This window comes from Lactuca serriola, chromosome 3 (assembly GCF_051521515.1).
Source record: "Lactuca serriola cultivar US96UC23 chromosome 3, Lser_US96UC23_V15, whole genome shotgun sequence".
NCBI lineage: Eukaryota > Viridiplantae > Streptophyta > Magnoliopsida > Asterales > Asteraceae > Lactuca > Lactuca serriola.
The window spans coordinates 132383315-132405124 of record NC_136410.1 but is presented as its reverse complement, the minus strand read 5'-3'; the positions used below and the strand labels follow the sequence as shown (position 1 = coordinate 132405124).

At 36.4% G+C, this 21810-nt stretch overlaps 1 long non-coding RNA gene across 1 annotated transcript; it reads right to left on the bottom strand.

Annotated features, from left to right (window-relative positions):
• Positions 1-18054: 18054 nt before the first annotated feature.
• Positions 18055-18503, bottom strand: LOC145094672 (uncharacterized). The gene is made up of 2 exons (XR_013703476.1): positions 18364-18503; positions 18055-18269 (listed from the first exon to the last, which is right to left on the bottom strand). It is a non-coding gene; the product is annotated as an uncharacterized LOC145094672 (long non-coding RNA).
• Positions 18504-21810: the final 3307 nt, after the last annotated feature.

Sequence of the window (21810 nt, the reverse complement as noted above, 5' to 3'; positions counted from 1 at the left end):
CCTCGGTCATGACTACGTTTCTGAAACCACCATGATTTGGGGTCCAGATTCGGTCCATGAGATAGTAGGCTCCGCCACCCTTGACTTCTAAATTCTTCTCCATTCCTCGCAAGGATTCACCTGCCACATTTTCAGGTTGCAAAGCTTCCATTTGTGCCTCCTTAATTTGTGTGGACAAGTGGGAATGGATAGTCATGGTCAGAGATTTGACCCTCCGACCAGTGTATTCCTTTCGACTGAGGGCGTCAGCTACTACGTTGGCCTTGCCAGGATGATAAAGAATTTCGCATTCGTAGTCATTCAGTAACTCAACCCATCGTCGTTGTCGCATGTTGAGTTCCTTCTGATCGAAAATGTGTTGAAGGCTCTTGTGATCGGTGAAAATAGTACTCTTTGTTCCGTATAAGTAGTGCCTCCAGATCTTCAGATCAAATACCACTGCTCCTAATTCGAGATCGTGTGTCGTATAGTTCACTTCGTGTGTCTTAAGCTGTCGGGAGGCATAAGCGATAACCTTCCCTCTCTGCATAAGAACACAACCAAGTCCTTGATTTGAAGCATCGCAATACACTACGAAGTCTTCTATCCCTTCAGGGAGGGATAGTATCGGTGCGGTGCACAACGCCTTCTTTAGTGTCTGGAATGCCTTCTCTTGTTTCGCTTCCCAGTCAAAGGCCACACCTTTCTGGGTTAATGTAGTAAGAGGCTTTGCAATGCTTGAAAAGTTCTTTATGAATCTGCGATAGTAGCCAGCTAGACCTAGAAATTGACGAATTTCCGTAGGTGTCTTTGGTGCCGACCAGTTCTCAATAGCCTTAATTTTGGAGGGGTCCACGTGTATACCTTTCTCGCTAACAACGTGGCCTAAAAATTCGACTCTTCATATCCAAAATTCGCATTTAGAGAACTTCGCATAGAGTTTCTCCCTTCGCAGTGTTTCTAGGACTTTTCGTAGGTGCTGACTATGCTCTTCCTCACTTCGAGAGTAGATAAGTATATCATCGATAAAGACGATGACGAACTGATCCAAGTAAGGGCGGCGTACCCTATTCATTAGGTCCATAAATACTGCTGGTGCATTGGTTAATCCAAACGGCCTCACCACGAATTCGTAGTGTCCATAACGAGTTCGGAAGGCTGTCTTTGGAATGTCCCCCTCTAGAACTCGTAATTGGTGATATCCGGATCGCAGGTCTATTTTGGAGAAGTAGTTCGCCCCTTGAAGTTGATCGAATAGGTCGTCAATACGGGGTAGAGGATAGCGGTTCTTGACAGTAAGTTTGTTCAGCTCTCTGTAGTCGATGCACATACGGAACGATCCGTCTTTCTTCTTTACAAACAAGACCGGTGCTCCCCAAGGTGAGAAACTTGGTCTTATGAATCCTTTGCGAAGGAGTTCATTAAGTTGACTGGAAAGTTCCTGCATCTCTGCTGGTGCAAGACGATAAGGCGACTTCGCTACTAGGGTAGCTCCTGGAATTAAGTCGATTCTGAACTCGACTTGGCGTTGCAGTGGTAATCCTGGTAGTTCTTCTGGAAAGATATCAGGAAAGTCGCGTACTACCGAGATGCTCTTGATGTCCTTCGGTTCTTGACTTGTATCGACGATGTGCGCTAGGAATGCTAGACAATCCTTCCGCAAGCACTTTCGAGCTTGGATGCACGAAATGATGCGAAGGTTTGTACTAGATTTGTCGCCGTAGATAACTAATGTTTCGTTGTTAGGGAGGTTAAGACGGACTGCTTTCTCAAAGCACATGATGTCGGCGCGAAAAAGACTCAACCAATCCATGCCGACTATGACGTCGAAACTTTTAATTTGAACCGGCATGAGATTGATTGGGAAAGAATGGCCGTCTAATGTTAACGTACAGCCCATGTATATGCAATTTGTGTTTTCGGTTTTTCCATTGGCCATCTCTACAGTGAATGAATTTTCTAACTTGCTAGGTTTAGGTTTAAGTAAATGAATAAAGTTTTGACTCACGAAGCTTCTCTCCGCTTCACTATCGAATAATATGCATGCGTATGAATTATCGAGAAGGAACGTACCAGCAACTATAGTTGGGTTAGCTACAGCTTCGTCGTGGCCTATTGCCAAAACTCGTCCCACACCTCCGGTGCCTGCTGCCTTAGGACAGTTTCTCTTGTAGTGGCCCACCTCGCCACAACCGTAGCAAGCCTGCCCTACACCCGCACCGGGAACTTGAGTGATCGGCTTTGCGGGTTCCTTGCAGAAACGGGCTGTGTGTCCTTTCCTGCTGCAGTTGGCGCACTGCATATCTCGACAAGGTCCATGGTGGTGGTAATTGCATTTGGTGCATTTTGGGAGGTTACCTATATAAGGCTTTGTTGGGTAGGTATTTGTAGAGGCTGTAGCAGGTACGATGGCAGCATTTACTGAAACCAGTAGTTTCTTTGCAGATTCTTGGGAAGACCCACCCTTCCCTTTAATCCACGCTCTCTTCCTGCCATTGTTGTTGTTGTTGTTTCCTTTCTGTGGTGCTGGTGCAGAAGTGGTTGAGTTCTGATGACCTCCGTAGTCGATCAGAGATTGTGCCAGTTCCTTAGCACTTTCAAAGGTGTCAGGTTTAGACGCTAACACGCTTGATCGCATTTGGGGCGTCACTCCCCAGATGTACCTTTCTATCTTCTTGCTCTCGGGAGCAATCATATCTGGACAAAGGATTGCCAGTTCGCAGAATCTGTTGGTATAAGTAGTGATGTCGGTACCCACCATTCCGAGAGTCCATAGCTCATGTTTAAGCTTTTGAATTTCTCCCCGTGGGCAGTATTCTCTCATCATCATGGCCTTCAAGCTCTCCCAACTTATGGAGTTCGCCATGATTAGGGTAAGTACTTTAACGTGGCCATTCCACCAAGTTAAAGCTTTATCGAGAAGGGTGAAGGTTGCAAATTTGACCTTGCTGTGCTCGGGACAGGAGCAGATTTCAAAGACTGCCTCCGTCCTTTCAATCCACTGCCTCAGGGCCATCACACCACCAGTACCATAAAACATCCGGGGCTTGGCATTAGTGAAGTACTTATAGGTGCATTCTCGAGGTGGTCCATGACTCTCGCCATGGTTGGATGGGTGTGTGCCAGATCCCGAGCCATTAGCACTCGAGTTATTGATCTGTGACATGGCAGCTGCCACCGCTGCGATGACTGCTGCTTGAAACATTACAGCATCAAATTGGGGTAGTGGAGGTGGTGGTATAGGTGCTTCCTCACTGTTGTTTCGCCTTGGATTCCTACACGGAGGCATCCTTCAACTATAGATTGAAAAGACAAGGATAAGAATTTCATAGAATGGAAAATGTATGTGTCTCATGAACTAAATCGCTATAGTTCAACAACAAATGATAGTATGAGTCTTAAAATAGAAGAATGAAAGTTATTTGTAAGACTGAAGGTATGAAACAAGTATTTGGGTTCACAAAGACCATTCAAGGTTCGAACGAAATACTTAACATAGTAGTAATAGTGCCACTTATATTAATATAAAAGTTGTTACAACGATCATGAAAATTTGACCCCTATAAGGGTCTCCGATTACAAAGTTCGAGAAATTTAAAGACTTTTAGCCGAGGTCCTAAGCTATAACAAAATTTGAGTCCTTGACAAGCACTACTTGCGTCGAAGGTTGCGCTTGGAGCTTGACTCCGCATCTGAGTGCTTTGACTCCATTAGACGCCTATCGAAAGTGGCTTGTTGTTCCCTTAGTTCGGCGAGGGCTGCAATCATTTGCGCTTGAAACGCTTCGGTTTGGAATTGGGCGTTGTCTTGCATCTTGTCCAACCTACGGATGTCAGAAGTGTGAACCTGCACTTCCACGTTGATATCCCGGAGTCGACTAGCTTGTACTCCATACTGATAGGACTGATTGGCTAACTTACCCACCATTACCGGGAGTGCTCGATCAGCCTAACCTCTGCCGCGGACATCATAGAAGTCCCGGCACATGCCGTAGGGAGGGCGTAGGTTTTGCTGTTGGCTCCAATGGTGGAGGTGACTTCCCCAGATGGGAGTCGGTCCTTGAAAGTGCCTTACGAAGACGGGAGGTTGAATGGGTGGTGGATCGATAACTTCCGGCTCTGAGTCGGTACCGGAGTCATCACCCACTTCTATGGGTTCCTCGTCCTCTTCGGGATCATCTTCGATCCATCCTCCGTTGCCTTGGTTGGGAAAGTAGGGGTCGCCAGGGTGGTGAAATCCAGCCATTTGACTGTACGAGAAATAGGGTTATAAGAATTGAATAAAGTCGGAACATGTAAAACATGTAAGTTAAACTAGTTTAGATAGCAAATACTCCTATAGTTTTTAAATTCTTGTGTTTGATTCTTGTAATGGTTTGGTAAGGTTTGACTTGTTGCTTACTACGATCATTCCTCGATATACGTTGGTCCAATCTTGGGCAAATATAGTTGATCACGCTATATTTGTCCAAAATCTGATTACATATATCGAGTCTCAATCGTAGTGTCAACTTGCCTAAATACTTGTATAATTGTATAACATGAAAATAGTTTGTGGTATGCATGTAATTGGACTTAAATGAACTATCAATTTAAGTTGAACGAAATGCTGCTTAAGTGTAAAAAGAAAATTTGTTTTGTCAGAGAGTATTAGTCCCTTAAGCATTTATAGTTTGTATATCTTATGTGGTTCGATATACTTAGTTCACTATAAGCATTGCTCTGATACCAATCTGTCACACCCCCAAACCTGAACGGCGGAAACGTTCGGGGGCGGATGACTTCATGTGGTAACGTAACAAATGAATACATAGTAAAGAAAGCAATACAACCATCATATATATAATTGAAAGTTTACATTTGTCATAAGTTACATGTTCAAAACTTAATTACAATATGATGTCAAATTACGAGATTAAACTGGCGCCGCAGCATCCCTTCATCAAAAGCGAAATGAATACCTGAAATTACTGATTTCCTGGGACATACAAGTAATTTTGAAAGAGTAGATCAGCATTTAAGCTGGTGAATTTCATAAGTATTTAAGTGACAATGTTTGAATGAAATGAAATGTTTTATCTTTGTTTGTTTGTGTTTAGAAAATCCTATATTTTCTACTAGTATAAAAGTAGCCTTCACTCAAGACCAATGTTTGTTTCCAAAATGTATGTAAATGTAAAATAACCAATGAGTTTGAAAACCTTGTAAATCAATGCATTTTTAATACCCCTTGTGAGTTTTATAACCATACTATTGACTCTGAATGCCTATACACAACGTTCTTCAGGCGTTGGAATGTTATGACGTTTGTCACCCCAAACGGTGGACTGCAGCTAACAGTCAGGGCGCGGGTTGTCAAGCCCGTATAGATCTATACACAAACACCATGCTCCCCCTCCAAGGGATTTTGGTATATAATACATGACTTGAAATGTGTACTCGAATGTACATGAAGTTAGTGTCTCACAAATCTGTGGTATAAAAACAGATCTACTTGTTAAAATGTTACGTTTGTTCTTGTATACGAAAGTAAACTTCTTGAAATATATGTTTCTAGTATATAAGAGTTAGAAATCTGTTCGTAAAACTATACCTATTATAGTTTTCAAAAAGTGTGCCTTGTTTGTTTAGAAATACTTAGGAAAAGAATCACTTGTTTATGAAAGCATAGATTTTTGGTGTAGAGTCTAAGATAGAAAAGAATAATCTAAGAACAGTTTAGTTTTATACATGCATTACAACAACTTTATATTTTAAAAGATCGAATGCTATTGTAACATATGTTATATATATATATATATATATATATATATATATATAAAAGTTCCTTTAAAGGTTTATAAATCGCATGTGATTTGAATATATAACAGTATATAAAAGAGTTTCTTTATGTAACACACGATAATACTCGTGTGTTTTACTTGTAATCCCCCCTTGAAAGCATATAAAAGTATTTAGAATAATTAAAACGGTTGATTAAGGGGTATGAAACTCACTTGAAAGTTTTGGAGATAGCGAGATGGAAAACCGGGCAGAGTTTCGTCTCGGGAAACGGACTTTCCTCGGGATTCTCGGGAATCTCGGGAGTAAAATCGACCTTCGGGACTTGAGCCAAAAAGACCAGAGCTTCGGGTTTGAACGGACACGGAAAACGAGGCAAAGTTGAGAGAGAGAGAGAAGAGAAATGAGCCCTTTCTTTGGAAACCCTCGCATCCTATTTATAGTAAGGCTAGTCTGCCTCGGTATGCGGGGCGTACGCTCGTACGCAGCGCGTACGCGTACGTCATGCATGACCGAAGCCTCGACTGCCTCGGCTTCGGATGGGACGGGTTGCTGGGTACGCGGGTCGGATGGGACGGCGGGTCGGGGCTTCGGACGGGTCGGACGGGTCGGTTCCTTCGGATAGCGCGACGTGGACGATCAGAGGCCAATCCTCTCGGTTACGCGGGGCGTACAGGAGTACGCAGCGCGTACCTCGGATGAGGACGCTAACTCCCCTTCGGATAATATCCGAATTTTGATTAAAATAAATAATTAATTTATTTAATAAACTTCAAAAATTCATATCTTCTTCATACGAACTCCGTTTTCGATGGTCTTTATATCCTCGCGTAGGTGAGACTACGCTCTACAACTTTCGTTTAGACTCCGTCGGCAAATTCCAAAATTATTTTTTTATTATTTATTAAAAACCCATCGTGTTTAAGGAATTTCTTTGAAAATTCATAACTCCTTTATCTGATGTCGGTTTTTGCCAGACTTTTTACCGCTGGAATACCATTGTCGAGACCTTCGATTCTCGTTTAGGTCATTCCGGCCAAAAGTCGCTCGATTTCCGATTCGAGTTTTTAGCTGTCTGTTGCTAAGCCGAACTTGGAAAAATCATAACTTCGCTATATGAAGTCGGATTTGGGCGTTCTTTTCACGTACGATCATGGTTCAAAGACATTTAATCATAGAAGGAAATTAAATAGAACTATTTGTACATTTTATTATGAAAGTAAATTTTTATTATTCAGAAGCGGTTACAATACTTGACCCATTTTGGTCGTTACAAAGAGTTGAAATATCGGGTTGTCACAATAAGAGAGCTTGCACGTGGATCATTGGTTCATTCATTCTTGGATGCAAAATCCAAATCCTCTCTCCCCTCTCCTTTCTCTCTAGTTTTGGTTAGAAAACTTGAAGAACACTTGCATCTTCAAGCCCTGTTTAAATTCATATTGGTTATGAACTTAAAGCTTAATGGTTTAAGAGTTTTGGACTAGCATCTACATCAAGTTGAGTCATTGTTGGTGTCTCAAAGGTTCCACATTCTTCATCAACTTCCAAGTCTTCCAAGAGGACCCAACGAACTACAAAGGTTGTTATTTCTTCACCTCTTCTTTGGTTCGTGTTTTAATCTTTGTATAACTTGCAAGAAGATCCTTAGTGGGTATAAGATATTTATGTTATTTCAAAAATTAAAGTATTATGTTGCAATATGTTTTAAGTTTATGAAACTATTTTTTAACTAAAACCCTATAATAATAACAACATGTAATGGGTCCACAGCTTCGCAGACTGGATTACCCCGAGCCCACAACATGAGTCTGGTTTGCCTTTCAGGCCCACAACTTACATCTGGATGGCTCCTGAGCATACGTCATAAGTCTGGATTGCTCTCGAGCCCATAACTTATGACTAGCTTGCCCCTTCAGTCCTAAACTGAAATCTAAATCATCAGCCCTCAGTGCGAGTCTGGCATGCTCACATGGCCCTCAGCTCTCATCTGGAATGCTTAGGAGTCCTCAGTATGAGTCTGTCATGCTGTCCCTGGCCCTCAGCTCATATCTGGCATACTCCAGGGTTTTTTGGCGTATATGAAACAAATGGAAAGGATAACAGAGATCTCTTGAGGCGGAGCAATGCTGGGGAGCAGTATAGAAGTAGTGTCTAGTCTTGGTTCTAAGGAACCGACAGGTAATCTAGGGAATAGAGTCCTTGTGACTTATTGTAACAGCCCAAAATCTCAAGTATTGTTAAATTGCATTTTGGGGTGTTTAAAGGGGAGACTCGGCGAGTTGGAGCCAGACTCGCCGAGTAGGGTCGCAGATTTGGTCGCGGGTTCGCGACTGGACTCGACGAGTCCAGGTATGGACTCGGCGAGTCGACGCTGTTCAGCGGAAACCCTAGCCGTTTCGTATTGGGTCGTATATAAGGGTTGTTATGTCGTCATTTCACGTCTTTTGGCCGATTGAGGAGAACCCTAAACGACTGTGGCATCTAGAGCAAACTTGAAGGCCATTATTGACTTTGAAGGAATTGTGGTGCAAGAAGATGAAGGATTTTGGCCAAAGGAAGATCAAGGGGGTCGAGTTCTGAGGTTTGGGGACATAGAGAGTATGTTTTCAGGTTATGTTTCGGATCATTCCTGTTATTTTGATGTGTACACGAATTTAGGGTTTATGAAACCCGTTTGGAGATTAGATGGATTGTTGTGTCGTTATCCAATGTTTATAACCTTGTATTAGGACCCTTAGAGGTCCAGAAGGTCCCATGTTTGTATATTCGGGAATATATGTATCTCAAGAAGCAGTTCGATCGACTGCATGGCGTGGACTCGCCGAGTCGGATGAGCAGACTCGGCGAGTAGCTTGAAGATTCACTGGGACTCGCCGAGTTTGTTCTTCAGACTCGGCGAGTAGAGTCGGGGTGGCCCCGCGATTCTTCCACGAGGACCTCGTCGAGTCAAGAGGGATACTCGACGAGTAGAAAGGGAACATTCAGGAATTTGTGAGGACGACTAGACTCGCCGAGTCGCCAGGGTACTCGCCGAGTCCAGTCGAGATGGCCGTTGACCAGAGTTGACCGGTGTGATTTCTTAGGGTCAGTTAACATGGAAGATAGAAGTATTAATGAAGAGATATATGATGTTACAGGGAGCTTGTAGCTCGGAGGATCAAGTGCAAGGGATTTCAGGAGTTGTTATCTTCCAGCGTCCGCGGGGTGAGTTTTCTCACTATACTGTACCCGGAAGGGTTTGATTGTGTGACCAGAAGGTCAAGTATGTTATGTGTTATGTTTATATGCTATAAATGGAAAGTTAGCTGCTACGCGTGATATACATGTTTATATATGGGCCGGAAGGCAAAGTATTATGTGACAGAAAGGCAGGTTGATATATGATATATGTGCTTTATGTGTTAGAGTATTTGTGTTATGTGTTATATATGTGTATGGGCCGGAAGGCAATTATTTTATGGGCCGGAAGGCAATTATTTTATGGGCCGGAAGGCAATTATTTTATGGGCCGGAAGGCAATTATCTTATGGGTCGGAAGGAAAATATCTTATGGGCCGGAAGGCGAATATCTTATGGGCCGGAAGGCATTGTGCAGTGGACCGGAAGGTCAGGGCCTGGAAAGGCGTACGTGCGTAAGGTGTATATTGGGGAACTCACTAAGCTTCGTGCTTACGTTGTTTATGTTATGTTGTTTCAGGTTCTTACAGTAACGCGGGATGGCAACGGTTCGATTGTACACACCGAAGAAAGAGTTGTGTTTTGGAGGATCCTGGTCTTCTATTATAATAAAAATGAAACTATGTTTTGTAATTCGAGTGTGAATAAGATTTTAAACAAGTGTATTAATATTAATTTGATTATTTAAATAAAAAAATTTGTCTTGAAAATCACGGTGTTACACTTATGGTCTTGGGTGGACAACTTGAGACACAAACCGGTTAGTGTGGAAGGTAGTATCGGGCACATACTATTGGAAGCGCTGGATCCGTATGCAGCTCAAAGAGGAAGCTTGAGGAACGAAGGAACTTGTAGGAGTATGTGGGTGTTGGTGTATGTGCCTTAGCCTGATTTATGATGATTTTCTTATGTGTTTCAGGTTCAGTATTGACCATTGTTAGCAGTTAAGTAGTCTAGGAGTTAGAAACTCAATAGAAAAGACAAAAAATTTACAGTTATTACCTAGGATGGAAAGGTAACGCACAGAGTCATTATACAAGCCATGTTTTGTTGATGATTCAGATACATAATCATCTTACGAGGGAGATAATTGTAACGTCTGCATATTCAGGCTAGACGATTAAAATGTAATAAGTGTTAATAATGAATTTTTGATACAGATTATTTAGGATAAATAATCTTAACGAAATTTAAAGTATATGTGACAAGGATTACATACGTATAAAGAATGCTGAAATCCGAATTCATATGAAGAAGTTACGCTTCTTCGAAGTTTCGCGATTAAAACTGACACGTCTCTACATATCGAAGAAAGTGAATTTTTGATAAATTAATTTTTAGCCTAAGTGATCTAGAGAAAAAACGTAGTAATCGTAAAATCGAGAGCGTGCATATGGAGAACGTCCAAATCTGAATTCGTGATAGAAAGTCATAATTTTTTGAAATATTAGCTCTATAGTGTTGGCAAAAAAATCAAAATTTTAATCGACTGATTGTTAGCTACAACAATCTAAACGAGAGTTGAAAATCTCATAAATATGAAACACTCGATATAAAGATAGTCGAGAACGGATGTCGAACGAGAGAGTTATGGATTTTTAAACAGACTTTTAACCATCTAGGCTTGTTAAAAATATAACATTAAAAATTAATTCAAAATTAGCCAACAAAGTCTAAATAAAAGTTGTAGATCTCGTCGATAACTACGCGTGGATATAAAATGAGCCGAAAAAGAAACTTATATGAAGAAGATATGAATTTTTGAAGTTTTATAAAAAAAATTACCGTGCAGGCGCACGCGTTAAGAAGGTGCGCGGCGAGCCTCTGACATGCCACGAGATTACGACACGTGTCACCATGAGATTATGACACATCATCTTCCGATCAAGTGCACGGTGAGCGCCGACAGGGTAGCAGCACACTTTACCTCTTTTCTCATATAAATAGCCTTTGAAGTGCAGTTCATTCTCTACATCTTCTCTAAACAATCTTTGTCGAATTTCTCCAAATTTAGTCCAAATTTTCATAGTGTTTAAGGTATTTTGTCGAAGCCCTGAGGCTCCTGAGAGCCCGACATCTAGTAGCTAGCAAGTCGAAGTTCTGCCAACATACTCTCGTCTAGGATATCTCTGTAAGTTATATTAAATTCAATATTATTTTATTGTAATTTATATTTATATTCATAGTTGTTATTATGAACCTATTAATAAGATTTAGTAGTGATTCAAAGTCATTATACCGATTGATCTACTTGCAAGAATAATATGTATGATTGATATAGTGATGTGTTTAAAGTAGGATTTCCAAACACTATACTCTGTATACCAAATAGACCCTGACTCCGATATGATCCTACCTAATTGTTCCTTATTTGATAGACGTTGATGTAGACATTGGGATTAGTGAGGAATTTAGACGATTATTAGTCACCAGGAATATTAGACTAAGACTTAGTATAAATCATACCTAGGTCGCATCAAAGGGAAAGCTAAAGGTGTATGGCGAAGCTCTACCTAAATCACTAATGATTCACATATGTCAAGTGAATGCATAGTTACTTTTAGCTATCACATAAATATCAAGTATTTAATTTGCTTAGATGCCCTATGTACTTATTATGTTTGTTCCTGATAATTGTACTAAATGAGATTATGATTTTATTCGCATAAATTTATATATTTATTTTATTATACTTATATTGTTTCGAGTAAAAAGCATATAGAGAGAAAGCGATGATATAATAGTGTGAGACCATTCCAAAGATAAAATAATGGTGAGAGACCAATACCCAACTAAGAGTAGTCATCAAACAAAGTATTTATGATGACCACATACTCTTCTTGACAGTACAATGGAACACTAGCAGACTCATAATCTGTAGGTGCTAATGACTCATACTATCTGGAAGTATGTATTGTGTGTTCATTCGAGGACTTTACCCACCTCATTGTTGCCTTACTAACATGTATTGCAACAAATCCCCGAGGAAATATTCTCTACTCATTGTTAATAAAGATAATCTAGGATATGTCCCTTAAGATTATCATTTAGAACCAATGAGTGAGAATAACGTGAATGGGTCATCAGGATTAATTTGTTTGATTTGATATAATAATAATAATAATAATAATAATAATAATAATAATAATAATAATAATAATAATAATTTGCATTGGAAACCCTATTTGCTCACCAAGTTTCTCAACCTGACTCACTCAGTTTCTTTGTATCACAGGTAGCTATACGAAGGTACTGATAGATAATCTAATTATTTGTAGAGAGATTTATGGAGTTTCTAGGCCGATAGAATATTAATGTACGGCCTATTTATGCTTATGTTTATGTATCAGTTATGACATCCCAAGTTTTAATAATAAATGAAAAAAAACATTTTCTTTAGAAATACTTTTACCAGACTAATTTCATATTTATAAGCAAACCTTGTTTTTTTAAAATAAGCATAAAAAGCAATATTTTCTAGTGGAGAAAATTGAGGATGTCAAACTGATAACCCATAAATGTTTATTTATGTTGTGATGTGTGTTATTTTTGAGGAGCTTACTAAGATTTGGCTTACCATTGTAGATTAATGTCTTCAGATACCATTGGTAGTTATGGGAAGAAGGTGGCGTGCCTGTACACACTTATTAGCAACATTGGATTTCCATATTTATATCATAATATTCTATTTCCCAAATAACTGTAATTGAACAAATGGTTTTATTAACTTGGGTTTTTATGAAATAGAGTTTTACCTTAATGATAAATGAAAATTTTGTTTGTGAAAATGGGATGTTTCAAAACTAGACAATATTGAAAATTAAGCAAATAAGTTTACTACCATTTCTGTTTTGGAGGCTAGACTGAAGATGGTGGAGGATGTTTAAGAGAACAAGGTTGACTCTTGGGACAAGACTATGTGGGAGCCGACATTGAGGAACTTAAGGGGTGAAGGAGTGGTTGACGAGAAGGTTGATGAGGGTACAAGAGGAGAGAATGTTGATGGTCAAGATGTTGAAGGCCCGAAAAAAGGTGAGGACACTACTCCTTGAAGTTTATGATGGTATTGGATTTGTGTAAAAAATATTTTATTTTACGGTTTAAGACAATATCTATTATGTAATAGTTTATCTTAGCTTTTACATGCTTACGGAAGCATGTTACTTTTGATCTTTTGAACACTATGGTTGAAAATAATTTCTTAGTTCCATGATTTAAGAAATGTAATTGTCAATAATAAATACTTTTCAAAGAGGAAAAACTTTGGAAGTGTATTTTGAAAATGAATATGAAAATGAATGTTTTTTGTTTAAAATTTGATAAAAATATTAAGTAACAAAAATTGAAATAAGCAATAGGAAGTAAACCATTGATGGGTAGTTGGGATTAATAAACATTTTTTTCAGAATAGATAACCTTTTTAAAGCAGAAAAGAGTAGGTTTTGAACTTAGAAACGAATATACGAAGGATCAGTACCTTATTTGACATTTCGAGTGAGAGTTATCTTGGATGATATCTTGGGATGCTCTCACTGCTTTAATCTTTGGTTTTGATTCAATATATTAATTTTGAGATACTCTTGTGTTTTATAATTCTTAGCTTAGTGAATCTGATAGTATTTAAATTACAAGTCAACTTGAAAATGTTGGGTCCTTGGGTTATTCCAATACTTAGGATGTTCCCTTATGCGTTAGCTTAACTTGTCAATGTTAAATGTGTGGGTATAAGTTCATGGGTGTATTACACGTCCGTGTCATTCAATTGATTTTTTCTTAAGTTCTAACATATAGTTAGTAATATGGATGTTTTTAGTTATTAAAGTCTAAGTTGATCCCCACTTCCTTTTACTATAGCTAGAAATTGTGCATCCAGACGAGCCGTTTCAGTCTGATCTTGTAGAAAGATGTTAATCTTTAAACCTTAGAAGGTATCTTGGTACCTTAGATCTTATAAGGGATGATCAATCCTTAATATCTTGGTCAAGATCTCCAATTTCTGCAAAACAAAGATCTTAGATAAAGGATAGGTGTTAGCTTAACTAACACCCCTCCAATGCTTAAGTCAGTATAAATGATGAAAATATATAAAGATAATTGAAATTAGAAAAGAAAACATACTTGAGTATCTTCGGCCAAGATCTTGGGTTTATGAAAAATAAGTTTTAAGATGTATAGCGTTCGAGGATCTTGGTAATACTTGATTGTTTAGGGTGGACAACCAATATGCCCTCTTTCTAGCTTCTAAGTTTATAATATAAGGTCCTTCCCATTTTAGGGTGAGTTTACACGTACTAAGTTCCATTGTACCTTGGAATACTTTTTTAATGACAAGGTCTCCTACCTAAAATCTTCTTTTTTTTATATTCTTTTTGTAAAATTTAGTAATTTTTTGTTGATATGTTGTTATCCTAACTTTGGTAAGATTCCTAAGTTCGTCCACTGTGTCAAGATCTTCAGCTAGGATTTTCTCATTTCTTCTTAATTGTAGAATCTTGTCTTGGCTGTAAGGATCATGACTTTTGGGGGAATCACAACATCAGTTTTAAATACCAAAGAATATGGTGTTTGTAATGTAGTTCTTGGTTGTGGTCCTATCTGCCTAAAAAAACTAAATGTAATTTCGCAACTCATCTCACTCTTCTTTCCATGAGTTGTTTCTTTAAGTTATTGACAATGATCTTGTTGGTCGACTTGGCTTGACCATTAGTTTGAGGATGAACATGCATCGTAGAATTGATAATCTTGATTCCTTAACTTACACAAAAGTTTTGTGTTCTTTTACCTATAACTTGAGAACCATTATCACATATAATTTCAGATGAGATGCCAAAGCTGGTCAAGATATTTCACTTGATGAATGATGTCACTTCCTTTTCTCTAACTTGGACAATGGCTTCATATTCTATCCATTTAGAGAAGTGATAAGTCATTGCTATCATGCAAACTTTACCATCTGGTTCTGTGGGAAGTTTGACAACAATGTCCATGCCTCATCTCATAAATGACCTTGGAGATATAATTGGATGTAAAGGTTCTGCTGGTTGGTGAAATATATTGCTATGTCTTTGACATGCATCACATTTTTGAGCGTTCTCTGTTGCATCTGTTTTCATTGCAGGCCAATAGTATCTTGTCTTTCAGATCTTAGAGAAGAGTGCCCTGCCCCTTGTATGGTTGCCATATTCTCCTTCATGGAATTCTTTAAGGAAGATCTTGGTTTCATTATCTTCAAGACATCTAAGATAGGGACCTGTTGCCGATTTTCTGAACAAGATATTTTTGGTGATGTTGAACGTGGAAACTTTAATTCTGAAGGTTCTTGGGTATTTTTCATTTTTAGGGATGGATCCATCTTTGTGATACTGAAAAATGGGTGAGGTCAAGACGTGGTAGAAGGTAAAGATCCTTCGGGTCCAGGATATTAGTTTGTAAGATCTTCGACAAGCGTCACGTCTTCCTTAATGTGTTCTATCGCAAGTTTAAGGACATGAGATATTGTAATCTTAATGCCTGGATGAATCTTGATGGCCGAAGCAAGATTATCTAATGTGTTTGCTTCTGTATTGCCTTCTCTAGGTACTTGAAGTTTTTTTTATTCCAAGATCCTGGCCAATTTGCAAGTCAAAGATTAAAGCTTCATATCCAACCTCGTTGTTGGTTGCTTCAAAATCACAACTTACTGCATGCGTCACATTGTTTAACTTTATTTTGAGATATGCTCAAATTGAAGAAGTTAGAGGACCTTTGCAGAAGATAGCGAATATACTTTGAAGGCTACACCTTGTGTGTTGATCTTGAACTATGTTATGATATTGAATTGTAATAACCTCCTCTTTAAAGCTAAAAACTATTACTTTTGTATAAAAAACCTTTGTATTGCATATTTTTGATGAGTTCTACCATCAGTGGTGAATCCATAACAAATATCAGGACTAACACGTGATTTTAGAACTAGTATCTCGGAAAAATTGCACTCCGACGGAAAATTTCTTAAAAAATTTCACTCGCCAAAAATTTAAGAAGTAACACTAAGCTACAACCGACTCGCACTAAGGTCCACCAATGTCTACCTTACGACAAACCCGATAGAAAATCAAGATATGTGTAATCTAATTAATCCTCCTTTTAATATGATGACTATATCATAGATCCTTATTACATATTGATCTGGCCTATGGATCGAATCAAATTTACCCACCTTGACTCGGTCCCTCATGGTGAATTCCGACACATGCCCAGTTCGAAACCCTGTTCTGCACACCTCTATTTACACGTACACAAATGATACAAGAAAAAGTTCCATAAAATATAGCACATATGTCGACTCTCATATCTTAAATTTCATTCAACGTCCCTTTCTGTCATCAATACTCTTAGATCGATGGTCCTTTTCTTGTTGGTCTTAGTAAGTGTGCAATAGATTCCACGCATCATGCATGCAGAAACATTTAAGTGATTCACACTATATGATAATATCAAAGTCCTAAGCTCCACTATTATATGTGGATCCAATTACATTCCTTATCTTAAACCCATTTGATAGGTACTAAAGATAACTAAAGCCTAATCACGATAACTATTAATTTCTTAGCAATTTATATCTTTCTTTTTTTTTCTCGCCGACATATATCTAAGTTTGTTTTTACAACATTTCGTAAAAGTAATATATGGATTGAGAATGGCAATCGACTATGTAACATTAATTTTATTAATTCTTTTTCTTGTAATTTGTTACAGATGTCCAAAAAGACAACAAAAATACGTTAACCTTTACATTATGTAAATAATATAGAAACTATACTTCCCCCTCCTCATTGAACATTTACATTAAATTATATATTTGTTTATTATCAATATCTGTTTAGCTTAAATGTGCGTGTTTCTACAGTGAATTGATGCATCAGCAGGTTGCCTGGGTTTGCTAAAAGAGTAAAAGCTTATCCACTCAATGCTTCTTTCTCTCTACTTTCCACACACCTCACTCAGAGTCTGAGAATATACTGAATACCACCGAATCAAACTTTTTAATTCTAAATTTAAATATCGTTTCCAAACGTAAGGCAAGTTGAGTTGGAGTTTATGTGAACTCAACTCAAGTTCTTATTATAAGTTTATAACAGAAATTGTTGTGTTGAAACTGTCCAAATCTAAGATTATTTTTCCTTATAGAATTTAGTTTAAGCCAAAAGTATTCGTCACGATATAAACAAGACTCCCAGAAACTCTTAAAGTGGGCCTGAATCCGTTATAACACATGTTGCTTATCCTTGTTTGTAAAGCAAAACTTGCTCAAAGATTCAAATAACTCAATCAAATGTCAACTACATTTAGTTGATTATCAAATCTCAAATTTAATTCAACGTTCCTTTCCCTATCCTCAATAACTCCCTAGTACTGGTCCTGTTTTTGTTCGTCTTATGGATATCGATACAACATGTAACACACTTTTAGACCTTCCATACCAACATGGATGGCAATCATGGTCATGACAAAACCTAATTAGAATTGTTTTTTTTTTTTTTTTTTTTGGAAATGGCGAATGTCATTAAGTAGCAAGGAACTAGAAATTAGAGCAATCTTTCCCTCACATATACACCAATGAAATTACATCATTAGCCATAATAATAGAGGACTTGATGGTCTTGTTATGAACTTTCTCATTTCCCGCCTTTCATATTCCTCATAGGAATCCATAAAAGATAGCTAATTAAGGGGATCTTGCGTTTTTTTTTTTTGGACAATTGTCACATCCTACAACAAAGTTAAGAAACTCAACCACATCTTTAAATTGCCTCTAACGAATTCCACACCATTTAAGGATCCATTCTAGTCCACATGATCAACAAGCACCTTACAAGTACATGATCAACCGTCTCTTCACCTGTATCACACATGATCAACTAGAATTGTTATAGTAGTTCAAACTTATATAGTTATATTACGCAATCACAAGGAATTTATAAACAAAATACATATTATGCAATCACAAAAAAACTTGGACAATTTGTTGTCGAAACAAAATACATATTATTTGTATCAAGCCATTTATTGTTTATAAAAAGTCGTATAAGTACATCAAGCTCATTTTCAAAAGAATAACTAAACACTTTCGAAATGATACAAGAAAACCATCCGCACCCTTTAAAAAAATACATAGATACGTACATGACATAGTGTAATACAAATACAACTAACTAAACATGGGGTTTATTTCTTTCTTCATGGATTCGCCTTCTGTGTGTAAATATAATCAAGATGTGCAACAAGGGTCCTTCTCATCATGCAGTCTTCTTCACCAACTCCGTCACATCCTTCTTCAATCTCCACGTCCTACAAACAACACAAAACACAAATTCGACTATCAATTTTATGATAAGTTTAAGTATATATATCATCATATGGGTGTTGAAGAGAGTAAACTTACCTTGCTTGGTGTTCTTGTGGTGGTGGGTTCCGGCCGGGAGGCAGAGGAGAGGGAGGAGGAGAAGAGGAGTAGAGAGAGTAAAAGGAAGAGAGCGGTGGCTTTAGACATTGTTGCTGACGGTTATTTGGTGGTTGAGTGAGAGTTGCAGAAAGAATGTATTTATAGAAACCAAGAAGTTTGGTGTGAAATGAGAGACTTTAGGATACGTACACACACATATATAGAAGTATTTGAATATTGAAGCGAAGACTCTCGAGTCATATCTAGAATTAAATCAAACTATTCTATGCCACATACTTTTTCTAACATGGGGTAAAGGGCTTATATAGGTTTACTTTAAAATTTTGAGCCTAAAGCAATATTTTTTTAAATTTACTTCAAAAAAGAAAGTTAAAGGTGTTTGTTTCGATGGATTGGTTTAATATGATCCGATCAAATGAATCCAAATAGATTTTTGTTTTTTAAAACATGGATCCAAATAGTTGAAACTAAATTTAAATCTGATCCGATCCAACCAAATTACAAATGTAATGGATCGGTTTTACAATTCAGCTTATTAAAGGCACGACATTTTGAAAAACATATAACTTGAATATTAGTCAAATCTCTAAAAGAAACAAAAAAATTTATTTAGTTATTAATTATAATATATAAAAGCTACTAAGAAAATAGATTATAGTCAATATTTTATTGACAAATTTTTTTTGATAAGGAGTACGAGAGTACATATTAAAATATTATATGGAATAAAAATTTCTAATAATTAAAAATAATAATTTAGTCAATTTATAAATAGTTAAAAATACATATTAAAAATAAATAACAAGTTATTTAGTTTTTTGGACTCTTTGAATATTATTTTATAAACAAAAGTCAATAAGAAATCCAAAATCCATAATAATAATTTGGTTTTTTTTAATATCAATCCAAAAATCTGAATATGGAAACCAAATATTTTGATCCAAATTGTTCAATTAAACAATTCGGTTCTATCCAAATAATGAACAATCTTAAAAAAAATTACATTTACTTTCAATAAATATTAAATAAATACTAATTTTTTTGCAATGTTTTGTATTAGTTATGCATAAAATTAAATTAAAATTAAAATTAAAATTTAAAAATAAAATAAAATACATCTAGTATCAATCAACTTTTAGAAAAATACTCAATAAAATTAATTAAGACCAAAAATCAATTAAGAGAAAAAAATTGTCAAAAAAGACTAGGGATGAAATGGTAATGCTAGCCCGATAATATCAAAGATACATATTTAATATTATAGTCATTTTAAAAGCCATAAAATTAATTAGATAAACAATGTTAATGGCCTAACTCACTTGGTAGATATGCAAGTTTTTTAAATTGGTGGTCTGGGTTCAAATTTAGACATAAGTGAATTAATTAGCTTGATGATTTAACTTCTAGCTACTAACCAATCTTTTAAAAAAATTAGATAAACAATATTTAACAAAATAAATCAAATGATGGTTTAGGATCATATATTTCAATATATTTCAATGTACTAATCCATTAAGGTTTAAAATAAGAGATGATAATCAAAATTGTTTATCATTATCACTATTATATACATTCTTTTAATTAATTACTAAGTAAAATAATTTATTTAATTTGTTTTTATTCAATGAATAAGAATAATGGTCATTTATATATTTATTTTAGTTGGTAAATAATAATTTGTTGAATATAAATATATAAGTTATTTGATATCCTTTTTATACCTTTTAATATGTGACCATATAATGAGTATAGTTCTTTTTAGAATGACGAGTTAGGAGATACATGAGGTTGAATCCATGACCTATTTTAGAAACACTTTGTTAGACATCTTAGCTAAGTGGGCTAGCTCTAATTTATAGTATTATGTATGGTTAATGATACAAATTGTACACTAGATTATATGTAAGTTACACATTATATCCATACACATCATTCAACTTTTTATTAGTTATGTTCAAAATTCCTTTTTATGAGGTTTCCTACAAATAAAGAAACACCCTTGAATTTTTCTTAAGGGTAGCAGTTTTTTACTTAAGCAACATTTGAAGAATGTTGTAGTATTTTCTGTTTAGATATGTTGGATGAGGATAGTTGGATTTCCTCTTTACAAGGGGCTATTCAATTGATTTTCATGTTATCTAATTTTATAACTGTACTTTTTTATTTATGAATTTTGTAAAAATGTATAGAAAACAAACAACTAGAAGGTTTTAATATATTTACACATGAAACCTCACTATAGAAACCCCACACTACTCTAAATATAAACAATCAACCTAAAACTACAACGATTATCAAGAAGACAAAGAGAATAACATTGAAACCCTAATCTATATAGCTTTAGGAAAGGGAAGATGAGAGAATCTTGAATGTGTGTTGTTGTGTGTATTATGTGTACAACCCATACACAAAACAAATATATATATATCCAGGTTAATAACCCAACCCATTTAACAGAAGATCCCTGAATCATTGAACAAATTTTACCTCTGTAGTCCAGAAGAATCAAGTCATCTGCAATTTAACCCCTTCACACAAAACTCCTATCGATCAACATCCTGCAAATCTTTGAATAATGACCCTGCAAATGAACAAACATACAAAACAAACCTATACGAGAAAATGTTAAGTTTAGAACTATAAAACCTTATATTTTTCAACAACTTTTAATATTTTTAGGAATTTTTATGAGATTATAAATGAAGTCTTTCTAGTCATAGTTTTAGTCATTCCACTCTCGGTCTACCCTTTTCTTTTCTTAAGTCTATTAATAACTTTATATCACTTCTCTCTTTGTTGATTTTGTTAAAAATACAGGGTCGAGTGCCACATGGTTTTGTTGGTCCCAAACTAAGCAATCAAACTAATATAAAAGAACAATGAAGAATACTTCAAAATCATTTCTTTATTGATGAAGAACAGTTTGATAAACACGAGAGTTAAGTACAACCATTAATGTAATTCCTAAAGATCATCAAATCTTTTGTTAATCTTGGAAAGTCTATCTTGACTTGAATAATATTTGATCCTTATTAGTATCACCAACTTCTAGCGTAAGAGTCTTCTAATCCTTAATTCATGTTTCCTGGTTTTCCAAGCTCGGGACAAATCGGCTCAAGTTCGGACCAACTCTCATCCCTCCTCAAAAACACCCACTAAAACAATTAGTGTGTATTCATGGTGACACCATAGCGTTAACATAGTTGGTAATGTAAGAGTTACCATTTGACTCATCAAATTATAAGGTTTGACTCAACATATTTTTCTTATAATTGTTTCAACCAATATTTTGTCTTGTTGGTTTTCTCATTTTGTTTATTATTAGCGATAACTCTTGATATCTGTCAAGATAAGCTAATAACATGTAAGTCCTTAATTTTCCTGTGTATCAATCAGATCCGTTTGATGCTGCGGAATCCCAATCAA